Genomic DNA, 27047 nt, shown 5'->3' on the forward strand with positions numbered 1-27047 from the left:
GAGCTGTACAGAAAGGTTAATAATATTTTTAAAACATGAGGCTAGGGAGAGAGCTCAGCCAGTAAATTCTGACATGCAAGCAGCAGGGCCAAAGTTTGGATCAGGGACAGCCATACAATAAGGAGTGGGGTTTGTTGGAGATCCCAAACCCATAAATGGATGGAGAAGAGTCTCAGGAAGTGCCTCTCATCCCTAGCTGAAGAACAATAAGCAGATTGAGGCTTTTGGAAAGGCAGAATCACTTTTCTTCAGATATTTGTCAGTGTAAATATGCCAGTGCTCCAGAACATGAGTCCCACACTAAGGTACATACAACAGCCAATTAATTAAGTGCACATTAAATTAAAGAAGAAACAAAGAGGCTGGGCAGTGGTGGGATTGATACCTTCAATCCCAGTATCTGGGAGACCAAGGCAGGTGGATCTTTGCAAGTTCAAGGCCAGCCTGGTTTACAGAGCTAGTTCAAGGATAGCAAGCATTACACTAAGAAACCCTGTCTCAAAACAAAACAAAGCAAAACAAAATAAACAAAAAACCAAAACCCACACCAAAACAATAATAACAACAAAAGCAAAAAAAGGAAACAAAAAAATAAAAGGAAAAAAGAAAAGGAGAGTTTATGAAGTTAGAAAGGAAAGGAAGAGGTGCAAACGACTATTTGGAAGGGACAAAATGAAGGTGGATTATTTCCAAATGCTGGGGACCGTGTACAATGATAAGGACTGCCTGCAGTAGGCCGGAATGGAGACATCTCAGAATCCTGCGGCAGCTACTTGTAGAAAAGGACAGCATCTGGGACCCTGAGAAGCAGGAGACACATCCCTCCTGCTGAAATCTGAAATCTGCCATCTGAAATAAGGGACTGCCTGCAGTAGGCCAGGATGGAGACATCTCAGTAGCCTGAGGCAGCTCTTTGCAAAAATCAGTTGTTCCCATTTCTCCTAAACTTAGCCCTGGACAATGGCTGTATAGATTCCATTTGTGCATGACTGCTTTTCAGTTGGCCTTGGTGCGCATAATTATTCTATTATATCTGACTTTTTAGAAAGATTTATTTATTTATTTTATGTATACATGTACACTGTAGCTGTACAGATAGTTGTGAGCTACCATGTGGTTGCTGGGAATTGAGCTCAGGACCTCTGGAAAAACAATCAGTGCTCTTAACCACTTAGCCATCTCTCCAGCCCCTATATCTGACTTTCTTACTTCTTTTTCCTTCTGCTCTGGTTAATTCTGTGAAACTAAATGTTCCTTGATGTAATGATTCTTTAAAAAATTAAAAATTGAGACAGGGGCACAGCACAGCACCGTCCTAATGGCCCACGTGTATGCTGCGTGTTCTGGTCTTGGAAACAATGTAATAACTGCACAATGGTAGTTCCAGATTAATGCTTGACTTGCAAAGAAAGTTTGAAGAAATTATTAGAAAATTAAATACAACCAACATTGGGACCCCAAGAAAGGAAAAAAAAATACTGAAGTTATGAAATAAGTTACACAACAACATTTGAGAGTGTTTCCTGGATAAGCAAGTACAGAATATGTAAAATCTTATATTAGTGAAACTAAGTTATAATACTGAGACACTTAGGAGAGTCATTGTGTTCAATGTGAAAATGCAGAAAGCTAGCAAAACTATTGAGTGAAGAGTTAACTTGATTCTTTCTGGCCACTGCCTGGCAAGTGTAAGTGTGAGACTTCAAGAAAAGAAAAGTGCCCAGGAGAAAAGTAGAGTGTGCAGGAAATTGCAGAGTGTGTGCAGCCTCAAGCTTTGAGCAAAGGAGCAAGAGAGAAAGAGAGCAGAGAATGAAAGAGAGGAGAGAGAAACTTTAAGCCTTGAAAAATTGCCTGTCAGCTTGTACACAAAAAGTAGTCTGTGCATATTTATTATGTGCCTTCCAGATATCTCTGCTTCCAGTTGAGAACTCCGATCCTGTGTCCAGGCTGGACCCCAGCATCCAAACACATTTTATTGATGTATAAATGCTAAACAAAATTTTTAAGAAAGTAATATTACAAAAAATAAATGGCATCATAATGGTGCAATCTATCCCTGTGCTGCTGTCCCTCTGCTGAGAAGCCCGAAAGAACAGGATCCCTGAAACTTGCTGAGAACTAATGATCCAACCAGTGGACAACCCTTCTCCACATACATGCACATGAACAGGGATCTATGAACTCCAAAAGATGAGTATAATTTTTATTGTATTAATTTTGTAAAAATTGTGTTGCAACACAATGCCTTGGAATTTATATAAATGCTTTTCTTAGGCTACATAAAAGTACTAAGAGATTTGAATACAAGATAGCTACAGTGAAAGCTCGAGGTTGAAATTATTTCTTATTATAGCTTTTCTCAATTTGAAAGGAATAATTATGGAGAAAAGGTGGGTAGATCTCTTTCACATTCCAAGACTAAAGGTCATAGACAAATTAGATCCACATAATCGCTTTGAAAACTTAGGAATAAGTGTTTTGAAACAATTTAAAACATTTGACTAGAGTAATAGATTGTTATCTGGATTCAAAGTAGGATAAAAAGGCATACACAATTTTATTAATGGTTATCTTGTTTTCATTACTATTTAATTTTATTACATTAATTAAATATTTGTGTGCTTGTGTGTGTGTGTGTGTGTGTGTGTGTATTTGCGTGCCTGTGTGTAATTACACCATTTCCCACTTTCTTTTCTTTCAACATTTTGAAATGGCCACACATTCTCTCCATAGTCAACCTTTTTTTTTCCATGTATCATTTTCTGAAACACCAGAACTGTGATATTCATAGTCTAAAAATATGTCTGCTGGCAAACAGTGAAATGGGGAAATGCTAATTGAATTTGCTTCATAAGAAATGGCCTACAGATAAAGAATTGAGCTGAGCCGGGCGGTGGTGGCGCATGCCTTTAATCCCAGCACTTGGGAGGCAGAGGCAGGTGGATTTCTGAGTTTGAGGCCAGCCTTGTCTACAGAGTGAGTTCCAGGACAGCCAGAGCTACACAGAGAACACAGAGAAACCCTGTCTCGAAAAACCAAAGAGAGAGAGAGAGAGAGAGAGAGAGAGAGAGAGAGAGAGAGAGAGAATTGAAATACATAGGGACGCAATCTCTGATTTTTTTTATGTTGTGCAATTTTAACATTTAAATCTTAAAGTCTATACCATTCCCTGTATCAGTGAAGAAGGTTTCAGAATTCTTACAGCTGATTTTGTAGCAACTGAAAGTGCCTTTGTAACTACAGATGACAGATCAACTTGCTGTTTTTACAAGTCAGAAGGGGCAGTTGTTATTCTCTTTTTAACAGGTATCCAGTTCCTCAAAGAAAGATTTAATGACTTAGGAAAATTCCTTCACTTCTGTGCCCTCTGCCAGTCAGTTTTCTTTTCATTTTCTTTTTTATAATTTTTGAAATTATAGTTTAATTACAACATTTTTGCCTTTCCTTTACTTCCTTCAATATACCTCTGGTATATTCCTCCCCACTGTTCTTCAAATTCATAACAGTAAATGTTATTTTGTGTTCATGTGTGTATGTGTGTGTGTGTGTGTGTGTGTGTATATAAATATACACACACACACATACACATATATGTATGCCCCACCATCTGCTAAGTTCCAGTTTACTTCCCTGGCAAACACCTGCGTTTAGGAAAGCTTGTAATTTTGCACCTTACATCTGCTGGAGGCTGTGAAGCTGGTATACCTGAAGTTCTAAGTTAATGGGTGACATTCAGCTGCAATGATGTGACCTATTTTGAATCTCCTTGTTTTGATTGTGGCTCTAAGGGAAAGTGTACTTAATATAACTTCATTATTCATTTCTACATTCATTGATTCTCAAGTCTAAGACCACTCTATACTGGATCTGTGCAGTGTACTAAACACTAAAACTAAAATGTATAATAAATTTTTCATTTGTTTTCCTTTTTTGTATTTTTTTCTTTTTGGTCTGTAGTGCTTACCAATCTGTTTTCAACATGTCTCTTCCTATTCTACTGAACATGCACACATCTGTGGCCTATTTAAGTAACCTACTACACCCATTGGAATCATTGGTAAAGATATTTACTATACTCTAATGAGCAGTGATTTCTGCCTTAAAGTGCTTGCATTTAAACACACAGACTTTCTCAAATGAAAACATACAAAAATAAACACCAAACAATCCTACTGAAAACACAGTTTTTTCACTTTCTCGAGTAAGTCTCTTGGTATGGATAAACGAATAAAATATGGGCTTAGGAATTGTGTAAGAATAATAGCAGTATAGCCTATCAAATTTTTATATCTCTTGTGTTCAGGAAAATTGCAGGGACTTTTCACATGGCACTCTTTTATTTCTCTTTTTATCACCAAACAAAATTATATGTTATTGAGTGTAGCTGGTAGGGTTGTTGGTAGCTGGCTATTATCTTTATACACTAATGATAAAGTTAAGAATAAGACTTCTTTTAGCTGGTCTTGTCAGTCACATGGGCAAATCATCAACCTTAGATTTGTTTCTTTAAAAAGCTGCATAATACCTCTAGTTTTCTCACTCTGTAGTTGAAATGAAGAATACTAATATTTAGCCCAATACCAAGAATTTAGCAAGCTTTCAATTGTTGGTATTATACTTTCGATTTAACAAATGTCATTAGTGGTTAGATAAATTGCTACCATAATGGGTACAAAGTCAACATTACATGATTATAATAAGTACTTGCACCCATTCTCAAGGAATTTCAGAAATACTGCCTTGCTAACTGTAAGTAATAAGACAAGTAAAAATATTAAAGTAATATTGTAATTTTAATTTGATATTGTAGCAGATCATTTTTTATCATATCCTTTAGAAACAATACAATTTGTAAAATTTTAGAGTCCAATGCAACAAGATGGATAATCCTCTCAAATTTTTTCAGTCCCATTTTTGGTTTTGAATAATACCAAAAGAGTTCAAAATCATGCTGATCTTTGACTTGAGTATCAGTTTCCAAAAGACAGTTATATTTGATTCTCTAGGTCATATCATCCACGTGTCAAATGAATGAACTATAAATTTTCTTCTGATTTATTTTATTTTTTAGAAAATTAAATAAGTACCTTTATTCTTTCCCTTTTGTCTAGTGTTTCATCTTTGATAAGAAAAACTGGTAAACTTTCAAATTCATAGAAGTATCAGAGACAGAAGATTTGAAGTAGTCAACTGATGGCCATTATTACCTTTAACTTGGAAAATATAAAATATAGCTATGAAAAATATATCTAAAATAATTCAATTCTCAAAATAGATGAAGAGTTACAAGATGCTAAAGATACTTTGGAGTGGTTTTGACAGTAAAATATAAATTACACTAAATATGCATTTTCTACAATGGCATTAATATATCTGTCAAGACACATATAACAGGATGATTATCAGTTTTCTGTTCTGTAACTTGCAAAATCAAAAATCTTAAAAACAAAAGAGTAGAATATTATACTATAAGGAAATTAATAAATTGATATCCTTCAAAATGCATTTCAAAAGCATTATAAACGTGTTAACAAAAAGAAGTAAAATTATTCATGAAATACTGACTACATTTTGTAAAATGAGTATTATAAGGTATTGAATCACACACAAAATTACATATCTGCACACAAAGTAAGTGCACTAAGTAGAAACAGGCAAACTTTGGGAACATTTTTAATTTTAGAGAAGTTAGGATCAGTGAAAAGATTAGAAGTCTCAAGTACAATTTTTAAATGAAAGAGTCATAACAACAAAAACTATAAGTGGTTTTTCTTAAATTAGAACTGTATTTTCAATCAATAATCATGACAACATTATATAAAAATAGAGTGTTAAATGTCAGAAATTAAAGTAAAATAGGAATTAAAGTTCTAGGCACCTGTACATTGGTGAAATTAATGCCCAACAACATAATATTTTCATATTATATTGGTAGAAACTTAAGGTATGAACTTATCATGTACAAACTGCATAACCAAAATACCAGAAGGTGCAAAATGTTTCTTATTTTATCTTTTTGCTAAAAATATTTATTTTATTTCAAATATGCAGTGTGTGTTTACGTGTGTGCACACATGTATGCACACACACATCTACATGTATGTATGTGTGCATGCATGCAGGAGCCTACATACATTAGAAATGCTGTCAAATCCCTTGGAGAGTTACATATGCTTCTGAATTTCCATGTGGTTTCTGAGACATGAACTGAGTCCTCTACAATAGCAGTAAGTGCTCTTAAGCACTAAGCCACCTCCCCTGCCTCCAGCCATTTCTTGCGTGATGAGAGACATTAAGCTGCTTCTCAGTGTTTCCAAATACAATTAAAATAAAGAACACTGGGTTAAATCAGATTCATATATAAATCATTGAATATCTTAGGCTAATGGTCCTAAATGAGAAAAAAAAAACCAATACATGTCTTTAAAATTGCTATTATTTGTAAAGATTACACTTCTTTGTCTTTTGAAAAGTCTAATTGTTCTACTGAAGTTATTCTGTGTAAACGTAAAACTACGGTTAAGTGACCTCCATCTTTTCTTAATCCTCAGAGAACAAAGAATGTTTGGCTTTCCTTAGTGCTTAAAACATCTTCAGAGAATTCAGTCTATACTTGTATTCATTCAGCAAAATTTACCTTTTAATATTTAATACACGAAGTCCCAATAGTGAACTAAATGCTCCTGGATATGCAGACATTTGAATAAAACACACCAATCAACAAATATGCAGGACAGGAATTTATTTCATTAACCTATTTTATGTCATTCTTTTCATCTGTGGTTACATTTGAATTTTAATTCTGTTCACATTCCGCTATTCCTGGGAAAGTGGCCTGAAGCAGACTGCAAGAGGAGAGCACTAAATGGAGCACGTAAATCACTTCCTCTCTAGTGCCACAGCCAATTTAAAGAGCACCCTGGCATTAATGCCTAGAAATAATATACTGTTGAGCCGACACAGCAGAGGGATTCTACTTCAGATTACAGCAATGTCCAGGTGACTGTGCGCAATTACAATTAACCTTAGCCTGCTGCCAACAGTGTCCGTGATAAACAGCTAGGGATGTGATGCCTTTAGGAAAGCATTCAGGGTAACATAAAAGTGATTTCTGAGCTTTAGGAATATTCAAAATTTGTTTTCAATTAAATTATGTAACAAATTTAAATTTTTCATTGGATTGATGTTTATATTTGTTAAAATAGTCATTGTGTCTTATATATTAAACATATCTCACATTTTATGGGTATTTAAGAGATATTTATAAAAATAAAACCTTTCTAAACACCCAGCAGTCATTCAGTATTTGATATGATATTACAGTCAAATAAAACTAATTTACTGATATCAATATTAATAAACTACTTACATCTTATAAAGGCCTTAAATAAGAACATAATTCATAATTGTATATGCCTTTACGTGTGTGTAAATTTTATGTGTATTTAAATAACTATCCATATGTACTGTTCAAACAGCAAAATTGATTGCACAAATTTTCAGAAAGAAAATGAATTAAGAAAAAGGTGCTTCATCTTGTCTCCTCCCGCCCCCTGCCATCTTTCAACCCCCAATACCTCTTCCTACCACTCATTTTCCCCCTAGACCTCCTCCTCCTGCTCCTCCTCCTCCTCTTTTTCTTCTCCTCCTCCTCCTTCTTCTTTTCTCCTCCTTCTTCCTCTCTGCTTGTGAAGCGATCATTAGGCAGGCTGGAACTCCTTAGGCAGAGCAAGCTGGACTCCAATTCACAGTCATCACCTGCTTCTGCCTCCTGAGCTCTAGGTTTAAAGGAATGTACCGCCACACGTGGCTGACAGAAAGATTCTAAGGACACTTAGACCTGGTCTGTTCTATAACAATACTCATAAAATTTTCCTGGAGCATACTGTAGCAACATACATGCTGATGGTATACTGTTATTGTTAATCATACAGTATAAGAAATTTCTTTTGAGAATATTCAAACACAGTAGATCACAGTATGAGTATAATAAATAACCCTTATTATACTACAATGCACTTACATGGAATTCAATAAAGAAAAGAAATTTAGTGGTAGGCAATAGACTAAATATAATCCAAGAAATAAGCAATCTCTTTTCATTATAGTCAGAAAGATATTTACAAGGAGAGCAAAGATTGCCAGGAAAAAGCAATATTTTCTAATTCAATATTTTGTCACAGCTGAAGAAGTTCTAAATATCAAAAGGCACCAAACGAATATACACAAATAAAACACTTAAAATGCATTAAAATATGAATTAACATACTGATATGAATACTTCTGGCTTCTTATGCATTCTGTGTATTCATTCTTCCTTTTAGGAACATGATTTGCATAATGACTGTGATGATGTGCCCATTCTAAGGCATCTGATTTTGTTCTGCTTTTGGAATCAAAGAAGAGAGAATTCAAACTTTTGTGAGAGACTTCCACCTGTATGGAAGCAGTGCACAGCATCTAGGAACTTGCCCAGGAGAGATACTATTACTGGAAGAGAGGAGTACCACTTTGAGTTTGCCTTCTTTCCCACTGTGGCTGAAATGTGGTGTGTGTTGTGGTAATCTTGGTGTCATCTAGAGCAGAAGGGCTTCACTGTTGTTACTATTTGCTTTTTGAAGAATACCGATGATGCATCACATTGTAGGTATTGATTAATACAGAGACCCAGGCAATACAGGTAAATATGCAGTGAATAAGAGACAGTGAGATACTCAGCTATTACGGAGACATCTCTATGACACTTTCTCCCCTCAGACTCAGGCATCAGTGTAGAAAAGGGGTTGGAAAAATTGTTAAGAGCCAACAGTGATAGATATCTGCTATCTATCAGTATATTATTTCAAATAATATCTGAAATATTATTTGCTCTATGTGACAGGATACATAATGATCTAATGGTAGCTATGACTTCATGCACAAGACCTGTACAACAGCAAGCCAGTTACATCTGGATAGATACTGATGGTACATAGCTAATGTGAGGAGGAAGAGTAAGTTCCGTCCGGTCTAGGGACCCGCTCTAGTAGATGGTCCTATTTCTATGCATATACATGCAGTGGTGTCTTGATCTAGTGGGTTTAAAAACTAAAAGATACACGAAGTTGAAATATTAAGGGTAGGAAGGAAAGGAACGGGGCAAGTTTTATCTCATGCATTAAAAGCATGTATAAAAGTCTCAATGAAATTTTTAGTAAAATGTTATATTGTATACTAAGAAAGTTGGATTTTTATGTAAATCTTGGGAGAGAAATTGTGTTTAGAGTAAAAATTGATGTTTTCTTATGTTAATAAATATTTAAGTAATTTTTGAAAAAGCAAAGTAAATGATCAATAATAAATAAACACCATGTCTATCCTTGAGGTTTGTGAAATAATTATGAAAGGAAAGAGAATAGGATATAGATTAGGAGAATGTTTGCATAACATAGACAAGGCCATTGTGTCGATCAGCTATCAGTAGGAAAGACAGAAGGAAAGAATGAAGGAACAAAGAAACAAAAGAAAGAATGGAAGAGGGAAGTAAAAAGATATGTGAGAAGAATATTCATTTATTGACCAATGGACATTGGCATTGAACTGTTCTTATACCATAAAATGATAGCACAGATTCTGGCACTCATTTAGATAGAATATACACCAATGATATCAAATGCATATGCAGTATGTGGTTATAGTCTACCAAGGTATAAACTGTAGTCTTTGATAAATCACAGTTTAATGGCACCTGAAAGTTCAAAAGCTCTATTTGCTTGTGCTTCTGACCACTGTTGGTGTATCTGAGTTGTGCTTCTTGGAGATGAGATAGGCACTGAATCAAATAAAATCAGATAAGTTTAATATATGGCCCCACAGAAGGTCACCATTGTAAGCACTAATATAAATTCTAAATTGTAGATTCACTTCTGGTTCCTTTTTATGTTTTACTATAAATAGCCATTTTTTAATAAAGAATTGCAGAAATAAAAAATATAAATAAATAGCCACCCAGGATGAGTCGATGGTGATTTGTTGTGATATATTTTTATAATTACTGAAATCCTGAAAAGGATTGTCTTTGCTGTGTATACAGCCATTATTCTCATGATAAATTATGCCATGAAACCCAAATCCCTACATAAGAAATAACATTAATCATACATTTTTATTTCATCTTTTCCACAATGAAGCCTTCTCATAATCTATTAATATCACTTAATTGCTAATGAGACCATTATAATCTTAGATATCTTGGTGTGATATACATTTCTTGATAATATCCCCAGTGGATGTGGTAAGACACAGAAGGAGAAAATGAAGAGAGAACACGGAACGATGAAACATCAGTTGACAAATGTGTTTAAAAGAAAACAAAACAAAAGAATGTTTGAAAAACCAGCATTGAGGAATTTTTTTCCCACTGCTAAAGAATGTTAGAGACTTTTACATCCCTTAATAAGAAGCAAGTGCTGGCTGACAGGAGCCTGATATACCTGTCTCTTGAGAGACTCTGACAGTACCTGACTAATACTGAACTAGAGGCTCAGAGCCATCCATTGGACTGAGTACAGGGTCCCCAATGAAGGAGTTAGAGAAAGGACCCAAGGAGCTCAAGGGTTTGCAGCCCCTTAGCACGAACAACAATATGAACTAACTAATACCCTAAGAGCTCCCAGGGACTAAAACTCCAACCAAAGAATACACATGGTGGGACTCATGGCTCCAGCAGCATGTGTATAGCAGAGGATGGCCTAGTCGTTCTTCAAGGGGAGGAAAGGCCCTTGACCCTGTGAAGGTTCTATGCCCCAGTGTAGGGGAATGCCAGGGCCAGGAAGTGGGAGAGGCTGGGGTCGTGAGCAGGGGGAGGGGGAAGGGAACAGGGGGTTGTTTTATTTTAATTTTTTTTCTTATTTTGTTTTCTTTTTCTTTTTTCTTTTGGAGGGGAACCTGGGAAGGGAGATATTGTAAATAAAGAAAATATCTAATTAAAAAAAAAAAAGGAAAAAAAAGAAAAAGAAACTCCAAAGAAATTCTATTCAATTGCTGTACAACAGGATAAATTAATTCATTAAACTTAACACATGAATATTACACTATTTTACTTTTAACATTAAATATATAATAATATATTAAATAATAATGGCATACTATTTAAATATATGCTTTACATAAGGGTACAGTATTTGGGTCCAGAAGATTCAAGACCATAGGATAGATATGGGAATGAGAAGTAATATCATAGGAATGCAATCTAATTGAATAATTCTAATTGATATTATTTGTATGGGGATTAAACTTGCTCAGAGAGATATTATAAATTTCAAATTAAACTTTCTATAAAATGTTTTATTTTTAGATGTTTTTAAAACACACTAAAGGGAAACACTTCACATATTTATAGAAGTACTAAATAGTTATATTATTTTGTATTAGAAATAAAACGACACAGCATTTTACCTTAGTTAGCATATTAGTATATTTTTTTGTTTGACACCTTTGTTCAGTAATTTTCACAGTTCCTGGAAAGGCTGGCTTTATGTCAGATGCACAGTGCATTGAGACAATAATTGCCCCATCCCGATCCCTTTAAAAGCAACAGATAAGCAGTTTATCACGTTGATCTGGCTTCTTCAGTTCACTAACCTCCCTTGCAATATGACAGGCATCAAATCTCTTATAATTGGCTTGTTAACTGTACGGCAAGGAAGCTTCTGCTCCTACCATGTCTTGGAAGAAAATAGCTTTAGTTTTCATAATATAGAGATATAATGTTGATCTATTACACACTCAGGCATATTTCATTGATTTTCTTATACAAAATTTAATTATTTTACACACTCTCAAATACTAATGCAATCATTCTTTGAGTAACAAATTGTACTGTACTATTTGAAAACAAATATTTTATAAAAGTTTTTAAGCCCTTACATTCTAAATGATTTTTTAAAAGATTTTATTAAAACAAATTATATCCGTATTTGGATCAATACCATAAAGAACCTTAAAATGTATGAACTGCTAGTTACTCAGGATTCTCGCCATCTAAAAGGCACACATTTGTAATCTTTCAAAATGAACCAAAGAAAATATGAAACATAAAATTTTAGGTCTATATATATCATATTTTTCAAGGATATAATGACAATATCTTACATTAGTATCTCAGGATTAAAATTATGGAAAGGAGTCAACTGGAAGTAAAAAAGTAATGAAGTTTGTTTTCTGATATTATATATCTAATTTATTGTGACATGGATGATATGTGCACATCTTACAAGGGTGTTACCATGATCACAACCCAATTTCAAATCCGTTAAACGGGAGGTGAATTAATCATTCTCAGTTTTAATTGGGTCAAACTATGACTTAAAGGGACAAATTTTCTGCAAAACACCTGGGATCTAAAAATTAGAACATATTTTTCCTAAGAGAAAATGAGTATCTGTATTTTCCCCTGTGGTAGAAAAAAGAAAGAAAGAAACTGAGCCAAAATTTGCTTTCAGTTTTAAGAAAATGGGATATGGGACACTTATTTTCCATTACTTTCCATGTAACTCAATTTAGCAATTTGATCTTCAGATCAAATTGGATCATTATGGTGTTAAAGTCGGCAAACAAATCTTGGGAACCATTGGATCTTGCAGCTACTATATCACTACATTGTTACTGAGATAGTTACTAAAATTAAATGTCCAAATAAATAAATAAATAAATAAATGGTGAAAATTTTCAGATAGCAAAATTAAACTACATGTTGTTATTGTAGCTCTAGTTCCTTTCACAGATAATTGTATCTAAAGAAGAATTCTTAGCTTCCTTACAGAATAATTCAAAACTAAACAAAATGTCCCAATAAATGCGTGTAAAACAGTCTCAGGATCATAGTCCTCATAAGGTCTCAATTTTCTCTAGGTTTGGAACTATTTTCTAACTGCAGAATATGAAATATTGGCTTCTCTTTGTATTTATTGTCAATTCCCCATGATCATTTTAGGTTCAATTTGGAACAATTTTTAAATGCTTAAGTGGTATATGAGGACTTCTGTATTTGTAATTCTAAAGCCAGCTAAATTGCTCAAATTATTAATATTTCATTTCTCTCTGTTCACTAAATGGTGAAATTTATATGACTATTCAAATGGAGTTCATGTGTTAAAAAATCAGAAAAAAAGAAAAAAAGGATAAAAATCTCATCTATGAAGTAGAAGTTGTAGCACAGAGTGCGGTCTGTTGTATGTGCAGGTTAGCTAAGGAGGACTCATTTTAAAATGTTTCCCTCTTACTGTTCTATACCTGTAATGATATACATAAGAAGGGTGAAAAGAACCATGCAATTGACATGTTTTCTCCTTGAATCTAAAAATCAGACTGTCACATGCAAACATGCCATCTTCACAAACAGATACATGTACCTAATTTTAAAATGTTTTCATGGAAATAGAACCTCACCACTCTCCCCTGCTCCCTTTCCTCAGTTGATCCTAGTCCAACTTCCTTGAACTCTCAACCCTCACCCCACCAAACTGATAAACACTTTTTTCTTTATTATGATGTTCAAACATACCTGATCTGTATTTGTGAAAAATGCTGATTAGGCTGAAAATAATGAATAAGATATATATGTGTATATATATATACACATATATATATACATATATATATATATATACACACATATATATATACACACATATATATATACATGTGTATATATATATATATATATATATATGGATATATATATATGGGATCTCATTATAGATAGTTGTGAGGCACTATGTGGTTGCTGGGAGTTGACCTCAGGACCTCTGGAAGAAGAGTCACTGTTACCAAACTCTGAGCTGTCCCTTGGTTTTTGTTTGTTTGTTTGTTTGTTTTGTTTTGTTCTTGTTTTTGTTTTACTTTAACAAAAGAGCATGGCATTCCAAAAGAATGATGCCAAGTTTGCTGAGAGACCCTGACATTAGCTATTATTGAACAATTCACTATTTATTTTCCTAACTAAACAAACAAACAAACAAAATAACGGAGGAATGAATGAACCGGGTGGGAAGTCCAGAGTGCTCATGTAACTTAACAGCATATTACTAATATATCAAAACTTATGTCCAACTTCCATGCCTCAAGTAATACATATATTTTCAGGTGTTTGCAAAACATATCTTTAAACCAAACATTTAGGAAGGCAGAGGCAGGAAGATCTCTGTGAGTTTGAGGCTACCCTGGTCTGTTTCCAGGACACTCAGAACTACACTAAGAAATCCTGTGGGACCTTAATGGTCCAGGGTTATGGAGGAAGGGTTGAGGTAGTGTCAACTCTAGATACCACAAACAGGAGGATGGCAAGAGTTGGCTACCTCCCCCTCCCATCCTGGGACTATAAAGCTGGTTCCCCCTCCATCAACCCTAGTAACAGTTTACTACCCTAAGAGTTATTGGGCTTCACTCATTGTTTGACATTATAAGTTTTTTACCCCTGGACCCCACAGACCCTCAGGGTGCAATGAAGTATCTTCTAATACAGCTGCCCTGGCCAATGGTGCACAGACACATAGACCTTGCTCCTTCGACCCAGGTAACCTCTTCATGTATACCCTTTTCCCTCCCCTCCCGCAATAAGTGAACCAGTCTCTGAAGTTGTCCTTGGATGTGTTTATTGCCCATGCACTCTTCGCCTACTGACATCCTCCACTGTACCCACCTTAAGCTGCAAAACTCCCTTCCCTCCAGGTCAGCTATAACAAGGAAGGGGCAGACACAGGGCAAAACTGTCCCTCAAAAAATACTGAACCAAAACAACAACAAAACTGATAGAAAAAAAGGAAATATACATACCAGTAGAAGTCCAATCTAGCAATATCCAATTTCTGCAAACAAGGCCCAATTTCTGTTCTAGATACTCAGTAGTAAAGATTGAGCTTGTCATCAAACAACTGTGATCACAAATACACACGGATGAAATAGTCACTCTATGTTCCCTCTCCTGTTTGCTACTATTCATAGCCCTATATATGGAAGCAGTATAACTGACAGATTCTGATCCTCTTCTACCTCTTTTTTTTTTCCATATTAATTTGGCTTTTGAAATTTGGTTGACAGCTTATTTACTGGTTTGTTTTTAGTCAATAAAAATGTACCCTTAGTTATATGTAGGAAACTGTTTAAAGGGGATCAAGTGAAGCAAAAACCGAGACAGACAAATGATTTATTATTATTATTATTATTATTATTATTATTATTATTATTATTGCTAAGGATCGAACTCAGGACCTTGCCAGCTCTAAATAAGCACACTTCTCCTGACCAGCATTCCTAGCACAGATTCTGCACGCCTTTCATTCTTAATAAAGATTCCCTGTTTTATCTACATATACACATAAAGATTCATCTATATATAACATTTTGCAGCAAACCTCTAAGGCAGATGTGAAAAAGTGCCATATTTAAGCAGATCGAATATGAAAGGAACTATATATAAATTTTCTACTATTGCCATAAAGATGCTAAACATGAGGTGAAAGGCTGTGTTTCTTTCACGTTCTTGTATCTGACAAAAAGGTTGTCGAGGGACACAGTGGTTTCTTTATACTTTAGATTGGTGACTGGAGAGGCACAGGTCCCACAAGGCCTATTCATAATGTCATAAAGTGAAAGCTGCTCACTCTGTACTTTCCCCTGCCCATTGCCTTCCTCCTGTACCTACTGATTTTTGTTACAGAGACAGACTGTATCTTCCAAGTCACAAGTAATATGGCAGTAGGTTTGTGTTATCATTACAAATAAAAATAGGGGGATAGTTGATCTGAACATAAATTAGGCTGGCAGAAATCCAGTTGTTCAACCTCACAGCTGTTGAGACATTGACAAAGCAATTGTCTCTCTCCTGGTATCTCATACCTCCTAAATAAGGTTAATATAGCTTTCACACAGGAATGAATAGCAAAATTCCAGAAAAGATATTATAAATACTTATAATATATGTCTTTATATTTCAGCTTAAATTTTAAATAGTTTTTAAAGCCTGAAGAACTCTGCTAATACTGTCTTTTGTCATTGTTATTTCTGTCAGTGTGAATGCTGTTAGAAATATTACCTTTTTAACACTTAAGCTAAATAAAAACTTAGAAGAACTGAACCTCAATTTATAAAGCTTATGCATGCCTGCTAATTTATTTCCCAAATAGGTGATGGACAAAGGCTATTCTATTCTGAGACATATTTTGTATTATTTTTTTTTCAAAAAAATAGACAATTATGTATGAAGAGGTTTTTTTTCTTCTCCAGAAGTTTGTCTTCAAGGTGCCTAGAGGTAACCCATCTAGACAATAGGCTACACACACTACCAAGGAGGCTGCTGTCTGCAACTGTAGGATGAGTTTCCTATAAGCATATAAAGTGAGAGTGAAAACCTGTCCATAAAGTCACCCATGAAACCAACCTTCCTGAGGCAAATTCCAACAATGTACAATATCTCCGCCTAAGTGTCAGAACTGAGCCAGCCACAACAATAACAGTACTTTTTAAAAATTTCAGCAGGAAAATACTTAGAGATAGAAGAGCTGTTAGAAAAGTAATTTTTTCCTAGTGCAAGAAATAAGATCATAGGAAAACTTTCTTTTGAAAGAAAATTCTCTTGCAGTAGGATTTCTATGAACAGTAAGCTGGGGTTCTGACAGCACTTCGCTTTGACTCTGGTGAGATCATATTATATATAATTCAGTAGTGAATCAGGCCCTTCCTCTCCTAGCCAGTTGATTATACCTTAAATTAATTTCTAAAAGTATGTCTTTTCAATTAGTATTTAAAACACAATTGATCTGTTAACAATCTCAAAAGTTAGAAAAAAAGTATAAATTATAACAGAATGTTAATTATTTTTATAGTGGAGTGAAACATTTGAAAGACACTGGTAGATATTTTGAGATTTCATTTTTCTATTTCACCACCAATAACACAATGATTAAACGTTATAGGATTTATTTAGCATCTGGCTTAGTTCACCAGGTTCTGAGAGGACCAGCTGGTACTGGAATTGGTACTGTGAAGCCAGTCCCCCTTTGAACTGATTTCTCTATGTTCTTTTTCTCAAACTTTCCCTTTAAGGGCTTAAGCTTCCTGTTCTTCATTCAAATCTCTACTCACAATCAGTAAATTTTTAAAAAATTATTTGTTTTATTTGACCTACAAATGTATCTGAAGCCCTATGTTAAAATATGTTACCGGGCCTTATTTTAAATGGCAAAACATATATCTGGAAGTCTTTAAAATACAGTCTTTGTAAAAGATTTGCTTTCCACGTCCTTATTAGCCTAGAGGCTTGTGTATGTACACGTGTGTCTGTACATGTGCATGTATTTTGGTGTGTGCACATGTGGAGGTCAATGGACAACTTGCAGGATCAGTCCTCTTCTACCATGTGGGTCCCAGTGATCAAACTCAGGAACACTACTCTGCAAGCTTCTGAAAATGGAAACAAGAAGCCTTCTGTTGACATAGATAAAGCCTCTTTAGGGCATGAGGTTAGACTAGTAAAACTGGATCTCTGTGTTAGCTCTCCTGACTGCTCTTTGGATACCTGTTAGAGCTCATGGCATCCCTACACTGTTTCTGGGCCAAGTCTTCTGATCCAGTTCCCAATGGCATATTTGTTAGCCCTTGTTACTTTGTTAGCCTTAACCCATTCGTAAACTGATTCTTGCCCCTCATCTGCACTCATGTGCTCTTCTGGGCACTAGAATCAGAGGAGAAAAATGGAGGCCAGATAGTGGGAATGATGGCATTTCACATTGGGGCCCCAGTCAAGAACTGGTTTGGGTGGGAAATGCCTCTCAAGTTGGATAGACATAGATGAACAAAAACATTTTGGAGGAATATGTTGCTATCTCATTGGTTAATCAATGCAAGTTGATAGAGTTTCATAGGTGGTCATCCCAAGGCAGAAGAGTCACCAAGATAGTATTGGTGGATTGCAAGTCAGTAAAATAAGCTGAAATCACAAGTAAAAAGTACTTTCCCTACTGTTGCCGTTATTGATTATTGTGGAGAATTTCAAACTCAAGGTTAGTTCATTGAGACTCTTTTCATGAACAACTTCTTCACAGAAATTAGAAGTGTACCCTGAACAAAATACTCAAGGGAACATTTCTAGGTAATACTCTGTAACCAAACAAATTACATGTGGACTTCTGCTACTCTCAGGCCTCCATCAGTGGCCAGAGAGAAGTAACGCATCACTTAAAAGTGGCAAGAGTAAAAGGCAGATTTGGAGTTTCCTGCCTTAGACCATTCGGAAGTGTATGTAAGTTTGAAATGACCTTTTCTAAAATTCATAGTAGTTTTCTTGTCTCAAACATACATTATGAATTCCTCCCTTTTAACATTTATATTATTTTATTTTTTTTTTTTTGGTTTTTTTGAGACAGGGTTTCTCTGTATATAGCCCTGGCTGTCCTGGAACTCACTCTGTAGACCAGGCTGGCCTCGAACTCAGAAATCCACCTGCCTCTGCCTCCCAAGTGCTGGGATTAAAGGCGTGCGCCACCACCGCCCGGCTTAACATTTATATTATTAACTTCAAATGTAGCTGAAAGCATCTATGGGCTAAATAGAATCGTGATTGGGGACATGTTATAGGTTTGATCTGATAGTTTGATCCTTAATTTGCAGAAACATACGCCATAGAAAATTTCTTACCATTCATCTTCCCAAAATTTATAATTTTGAATATCTGAAAGTATCAAAATAAAACTATAAGGCACATCCAAGTACTTCACTAAGACTCAGCAATTTTCAACAATTTTGAAAAATCTATACACACACACACACACACACACACACACACACACACACCACAGCTCTGTAAACTGGACATTTTAATTATTTTTATAATAGGGAATGGTTCTGTCTTAACCATTCTTCCATATTCATTAACTGACTTTGTTCATAACTATGATTTCTAGTCATCTTGATGAACATTTGAATTTACTCCTGGAGTACATAGTGATCATTTAGAGAGAGCATGCAGCATCTACCACTCTGAACTGTGGGATTTACTTCCACAAGAAAAATGAAGTTCAGCCAGGCAGTGGTGGTGCATGCCTTTAATTCCAGCACTTGGGAGGCAAAGGCAGGTGGATTTCTGAGTTCGAGGCCAACCTGGTCTACAGCGTGAGTTCTAGGACAACCAGGGCTATACAGAGAAACCCTGTTTCATAAAAACAAAACAAAACAAAAACAAAAAAAAACAAAACAAAAACAAAAAAAATGAAATTCTGAGATATTCTTTCTTCATTCAGTATAAAAGTGCCACTACATAGTTCCTATTGTTATTGACAATCAGTTAAGTTTTAATAAAAGCAGTTTTGTAAGTGTTGGAGAGGCATGGTTTCTGAACCCTATAAATGAAACTAACTGTAAAGGCCAAGCATTTGCTCAAGTCCCCTACCTCCGCTTTCTATGACTCACACTTGGTCTCTATGTGCATGTGTGTGTGCATGTGTGTGCGTGTGTGTGTGTGTGTGTTTGTGTTTGTGATCCCACTATATTACCCACTATAAGAATCTCCTTATTCTCTATCTCCTCTCTTTTATCATTTATCATTTTCTCCTATCATCATTTTTCCTACTTCTAACAACAACAACAACAATAACAACAACAACAAAAATATACCCAGGCACGGTGGTGCCTGACCTTAGTTCTGATATTTGAAATGTTGAAGCAGAATGATTGCCCCAGACTTGAGAAAAGCATAATTTACATAAAGAATACATGACAGCAACTCTATATCATTCAGGAATTTCTTCTGTGTAGTCAGACCTGCTTGGTTTGTTTGGTTGGTTGATGGTTGGTTGGTTTGCCTTGTTTTGGTTTTTGTTTTGTAAACTACGTTGAAACAAAGACAAAAAAAATCAATCCATGTAGAAAATGACTTTCTGAATTAAAAACAAAAACTGCAGTGAAAGCTGTTGATCATGATATTATATTAGCATGAAATACATAAGTTAATTCAGGCTCAATTTCTTCTGTTCTAGTAATCACGGAGATGTAAAGTAGACAACTATGGCTCTCTAATAAATTCGTCCCCATTATATTGTTATCAGTTTACTTTTCTAATTTGTGTTCTACCTACATTTCTAATTTGGAAAAAAATTAAATAGACTCACTGAAGCCAATTCTTAATGATCAGGTGCCCTTAAGCAGATGGGATCTCTATTTTCCTGTAAATCCTGATACAGAAGCTAAGGAGGACATGTATTGATTCTTTAATTAGCATATCTTAACAAGTTTTAAAAATCACATATGAAAATTAGACTTGAGGTATATTCACAAAAAATAAATGGTTATTGGTCACATTCTGATATAAAGGACTGAAGAGATAACACTTACAAAGGTCTTCACTAATGAAATTTCACACATACACACAAAAGCCATAAGAATAAACTACCTACACAAAATACTCATATGAACAGCATAAAATGAGAGAGGATGTTTAAACCTCAAACTAGAATCAGGATGATGATAAAGAAGAATATTTTAAACAGAGCACAATTTTGGGTAGGGATGGCAAAAATAAATATATACAGCACAAATGCTACCATTATTGTTAAATCCAACAGGAACTTGTTCTATGGCCAATTATTCCATGTACTGGAACCAACTGGCATGTTTGGGAGGAAACCCTGCTGGCAGCAATGGCAATGGTCCATCAGTGCCAAGTTGAGAGTTTCACAAGAGTCATTTGAGTCAGTTTTAGAACATGGAATAAAGACAAATACACACAATTTATCTTACTCAATGACACCACAAAATCGATCCAGAGAGTCAAGAAAACAAATACTAATGGCTCTCCAAGCCATAATCCTTCTGCCATAATTCATGCATGCTGATTTATAGACAGAAGGTAGAAATAGTAAATACAGGAAGAAATGGGATCTGGGTGAGATTCGATCCAGGTGCCTACTGGTGCAAGGGCATACACTCTGGTAAATATTTTAATATATTGTATTTGTTTAAAATCTGTGAATACATGTACCACAGTGAGAGGAGTAGTGGTAGCATATTAACTTGTCAATGCTGTATATCAAGTACAGTGCTAGCGCTCATTAGGGACTTTAAGGCATACGAATTTTAGGTATATTGTCTTAATAAGTATTTATTACTATTGTCTTAATAAGTATTTATTACCTGACATGTCACTGATATTTTTTGCTTAATATAAAATATCAGAAAAGGATAATTTGATATTTAAATGTTTTAACATTTTGTAAGATCTGTTCGGGTTACCTATAAAAGAATACTAACTAACTTCAACTTGAAAATATTTCTGTCTGAACTTTTATCTGCTTAAGACATCTATTTATAATAATTACAGATGGTTTTATTTTGTCTGTACTTCAGTATATTCTAAAGTCTGATATGTAGAAACTTAACAAATAACCATTAATTCTTAGAAATGATTTAAATGCCAGTATTGCAAGTTTAACACCAGCACCAAGATTATTGAAAATTTCTCAGAATGTTAAGAAATATTCTAGTATATATGAACTCTAAAATCCCACATTGTTAAAAATAAACAACAACAATACAACCTAATAAAATTTTAAACAAATTTCATTCCCATTAGTTCAGAAAAGAAATGTTTTCTTCACACAGGTAGGATTTTTTTTTTATTCTAATGACTGAGGACTTAAAAAAACTTACAGCTTAATTTACAAAGTAACTCATATGCATAATACATTCATTGACAATTTCAACCTCATTCACAGCAGAATTATTATTCATAAGGCCCCATGTGACTGAAACTGTCATTACAACTTTGAATATAGTGTTCACTGCTGTGGAAGATGTACTAACATACTCATGAATGTTTGGCTTGATGAATCAATTGAAGAAAGGAAACAGGAATGGTCTATATAGGTGATTTGTGGTGCTGGTTAAGAAATGTATAAAATATAGTGGAGCATGTATCCTTATTACATGTTGGAGCATCTTCTGGGTATATGCCCAGGAGTGGTATTGCTGGATCATTAGTACTATGTCCAATTTTCTCAGGAACCCCAAACTGATTTCCAGAGTGGTTGCACCAGCTTACAATCCCACCAACAATGCAGGAATGTTCCTCTTTCTCCACAACCACACCAGCATCTGCTGTCACCTGTGTTTTTAGTCTTAGCCACTCTATCTGGTGTGAGGTGGAAAATCAGGGTTGTTTTGATTTGCATTTCCCTGATGACTAAAGATAATGAACATTTCTTTAGGTGCTTCTCAGACATTTAGTATTCCTCAGTTGAGAATTTGTTTAGCTTTGTATCCCAATTTTCAGAGGGTTATTTGGTTCTCTGGAGTCTAACTTCTTGAGTCTAACTTTTTGAGTTTTTTTGTATATATTGAATATTAGCCCTCTATCGGATGTATCGGTGGTAAAGATCTTTTCCCACTCTGTTGGTTGCCCTTTTGCTTATTGACAGTGTCCTTTGCCTTACAGAAGCTTTGCAATTTTATGAGGTCCCATTTGTTGATTCTTGATCTTACAGAAGATGCTCCAACATGTAATAAGGACACATGCTCCACTATGTTCATAGCAGCCTTATTTAAAATAGCCAGAAGCTAGAAAGAACCCAGATGTCCCTCAACAGAGGAATGCATCCAGAAAGTGTGTTATATTTACCCAATGGGGTACTACTCAACTATTAAAAACAATGAATTTATGAAATTCTTTTTAGGGGGAAGGGGGGTTCGAGACAGGTTTTCTCTGTATAGCCCTGGCTGTCCTGAAACTTACTCTGAAGACCAGGCTGGCCTCGAACTCAGAAATCTGTCTGCCTCTGCCTCCCAAGTGCTGGGATTAAGGACATGCACCACCACTATCTGGCTTATGAAATTCTTAGGGAAATGGGTGGATCTGGAGGATATCATTCTGAGTGAGGTAACCCAATCACAAGAGAACACAAATGGTATGCACTTTCTGATAAAAGTGGTGTAGTGGCTATTCCTGGTTGTCAACTTGACTATATCTGAAATGAACTACAGTCCAAAATTAGAAGTCTCACCTGTGGCCCTAATCTGGAGGCTGAGAGATACAAGTTTCCGACCTGAATCTTGGCATGGAGATCTTGTGGCAAAGCGACTATGAATCCCAGAAGATTAAGATAGGAAGATCTATGAGTTCAAAGTCATCTGGGATTAAAGGTGTGGTGGCACACACCTCTAATCTGGGCCACACCTTTTGCTGGAGACCTATATAAGGAGATTGGAAGAAGGAAGGCTCACTCTGCTTCTCCTGCTTGCCTTGTGGGACTGAGCAACTGCTAGGTCCTTGGACTTCCATTCACAGCTACTGCTGACATTTGTTGGGAGTTGGACTACAGACTGTAAGTCATCAATAAATTCCTTTACTACATAAAGACTAACATAAGTTCTGTGACTCTAGAGAACCCTGACTAATACAAGTGTATATTAGCCCATAAGCTCAGAATACCCAAGATACAATCCACAAACCACAGGAAACTCAAGAAGAAGGAAGACCAAAATGTGGATATTTTGATACTCCACAGAAGGGGTAACAAAATACCCATGGAAGGAGTTACAGAGACAAAGTGTGGAGCAGAGACTGAAGGAATGACAATCCAGAGACTGCCCCATCTGGGGATCCATCCCACAAACAGTCACCAAACCTAGACACTATTTTGAATGCCAATAAGTACTTGCTGACAGGAGCCTGATATAGCTATCTCCTGAGAGGCTCTGACAGTACCTGACTAATACAGAAGTAGAGGCTCACAGCCATCCATTGCACTGAACACAGGGTCCTCAATGAAGGAGCTAGAGAAAGGACCCAAGTAGTTGAAGGGGTTTGCAACCCCTTAGGAGGAACAACAAAATGAACTAACCAGTACCTCCAGAGGCCCCAGGGACTAAATCACCAAACAAAGAGTACACATGAAGGGACTCATGGCTCCAGCTGCATATGTAGCAGAAGATGGCCTAGTTGGTCATTAATGGGAGGAAAGGCCCTTGGTCCTGTGAGGGCTCTATGCGTCAGTGTAAGGGAATGCCAGGGCCAGAAATTTGGAGAGGGTGGCTTGGTGAGAAGGGGGAAAGGGGAGGGAATAGGGCGATTTTGGAGGGGAAGCCAGGAAAAGTGAGAGCATTTGAAATGTAAATAAAGAAAATATCTAATTTTTTTAAAAAAAAGAAGTGTCTTCAAAAACACGGGCATAGCAGAGATGAGTAACGAAAGCACTAAGGGTTCAACTTGAATTTTTACACTCAGTAGACTCCTTTCCTACCTGCAGTAGCCTATACATCAAGTGGATAGGTTACAGGAGTTCAAAGACAAATGAAAAGAAGAAGGATCAAAAATGATTCTATTGGTATCACTTTGGTTATGAGAACAAAAGAAAGTAGATCATAAAAATGAACAACTGAGACAGGGAAGCTATTTTCAAAAAGGTTGCTTAATATACCATGCCTGTGTGCCTGACACATTCCACAGTTAAAATGCTTCAGAAAACCTATTAATTTTTATTTTTCTATTATTCTTTGAAAACTGACACTCTGGTAAAGCCATTTAAGATATCTTCTATAGAAGAAAAATGGTTTTGATAGTTCTGGAAGTTCCTATTTGATTATTATGGAGTTAGCAAATTAGTTCACTACCTGGTGGGAATTAGAAATGCAGTATACAAGGAAATTAATCTATCTATGAATATTATAAGAATTTTGACAAATATAAGAAAAAATTAGTAAATCAGACTATAAATAAGAAAATAATTTCTAGGTATAGTAATTTAGTAAAGTTTATTAAAAGGGATGGATGACAAATGCAGGAAGGGACATGAAATACAAAATACACTGGAGCTTGAGAAATTACCATCACGGGGATTAGGATTGCAGAGAAACGGAAATCTGTCAGTTATGTGGTGTGTGGTAGCTGAGTACTAGGCACACAGATAAGGATTGACAAAACTAATATTGGAAACTCTACTAATTCTCAGCAGAAAATATCAGAAGAAATGTAGGAAAATATTTAAATTTTTACAAGTATATGTAATCACTGCCTTGTATCTGGATGTTCATGAAAGAGAGAAAAGAAGGCAGATGGGGATAGATCTATAGCTATATATGTGTGTGTGTGTGTGTGTGTGTGTGTGTGTGTATGTGTGTGTGTGTGTGTGTGTGTGTGTGTGTGTGTATATATATATATATATATATATATATAATGAATATCTTTTGATATATATTCCTCCAGAGCAACATGTTTCAGGACAACAGGCAAATCTATAAATGTTAGAGGTCCTTGAATCTGCATCAGTGTCATGAATGTACAAGTGTTATCTGGCCTTTGTTTCAAGGTTATGTGGAAAAATGAGCATAATGACCTTGCACAAATGTTGTCTTTTTGACTGTAATGTAGGAGTTACATATCTTCTGCCTTGAAGTAACATAACCTAGATATGATAGAGTATTGGTAAAATACAAACTGAAAATTTTCACAATTATATGTGTGTGTGTGTGTGTGTGTGTGTGTGTAATTTCAGAAAGCAAAACTAAAATATGTCTGAAGATGAGTGTGTAAAAAACTCAGGTTTCATTAAAGTCTGTAAAAGCTGGCTAACAAATAAATTTTAAAAAGGAATCATGGATAATGGAAGATCATCATGAAATCTATGACCTCCTGAAATCATTTGTAACATAGAATTCTATAGAAAAAAATCTCATCCTCAGAATTCAAGATGATTTTCAAATTAATCTGAGGAAATATTAACATCAGACACCAAGTTAAAAATATCAAAAAAATAATAATCAGTAAATATAAAATATTCACCAATAATAAAAATAAGACAAATGTAAATATATTAGAGTTTATATTTACTCAAGACTCATGTACTGTTTGAAATAAGAGACAACAGAGATGACAGAATGCAATGACTTTCAGTTGGGGAAAGAGTGGTCCCTGGGCAATCCAACCATGGAAAGAGAGTTACTATAAAAAACAATCTTTAATATGAAAAGATGCTGACATCTGTATGACAACTTGTAACCATGATACATAAAAGAAAATAAAACCTAAACATATTTAGTACTATTTTAGCTATTTATGACTAAAGAGTTCAATAAAGTTTTAATCAAGAACAGGGTTATAACATTGTTTTTTATTCTTTACATAGCAAGATATATATTAAAAGTTTTATATAACAAAACCATTATAAAAATGGACACTTGATTTGATTAAAATCATATTAAAATCAGTTCATGCTGTGTTAATGTTGAAAACCTCCTGAAGTTTCTGTGACTGTTGCTACTTGGTTGCCCATAATGCACAGTCTACATTGATAAAGATTTTACATAATACTAAATATTAGCATTTTATTTCATAAAAGACTTAATTCTAAAACAGTTGACATTTCTAAGAGATCTACAATATACACTTAGGATTATTCCTTAAAGCATAAAATGTAGAACAAACATTTTATAATGATATTGATAATTATTATAGTCATCATCAAAAGCATTGATTGTGAAAAAACAGAACTAAATCCAAATAGTTGACTTTCATTCATTTTGCTTTCTAAACATGGGTTTTCTTGGAAACATTCAAAGATTTCAAAATATGGTGAGCCATCTCACTAGCCCCCTTATATATTCTTTCTAATTGTAGAGCATGCTATATTAAACTTCATGAAAAGCAAGATAGTATCTTATCACTCAGTTTTCTTTTCTGAGGTTATTTACAGTGAATTATCCCTACTTCCCTGAAAAACTTAAGAGCGTACATGACAAATACAAATATGAATTTTATTAGTGACATAGTATATATAGCTCATTAGTAACATTCCACTCTGATTGAACATTATAGTGTTTTAGGGGTAAACAGTATCAACCGTCAAGGGAAGTAGTAGAGGTAGGCTCCCTCGTTTTTGATTATGTTATATCTCAGTGTAATTAACAACGTTTCCTCATCCTGGTTTTATTTTCAGACTTCCATACTAGATATTACCATATGGATAGTAGAATTAGTCAGGACTATCAGCTTCTAGCGTGTAGTGAATTACATGCAAAAGATTTTG

The 27047-nt window shown here is 35.1% G+C and overlaps 1 protein-coding gene and 1 pseudogene across 8 annotated transcripts in view; both read right to left on the reverse strand.

Moving 5' to 3' along the window:
- Epha5 (EPH receptor A5) overlaps positions 1 to 27047 on the reverse strand; it is a 352826-nt gene that overhangs the window by 195496 nt on the left and 130283 nt on the right. The window lies entirely within an intron of this gene.
- LOC116071716 lies at positions 16266 to 16362 on the reverse strand (annotated as a pseudogene).

The sequence above is a fragment of the Mastomys coucha genome, unplaced genomic scaffold, assembly GCF_008632895.1.
Source record: "Mastomys coucha isolate ucsf_1 unplaced genomic scaffold, UCSF_Mcou_1 pScaffold22, whole genome shotgun sequence".
Lineage (NCBI taxonomy): Eukaryota > Metazoa > Chordata > Mammalia > Rodentia > Muridae > Mastomys > Mastomys coucha.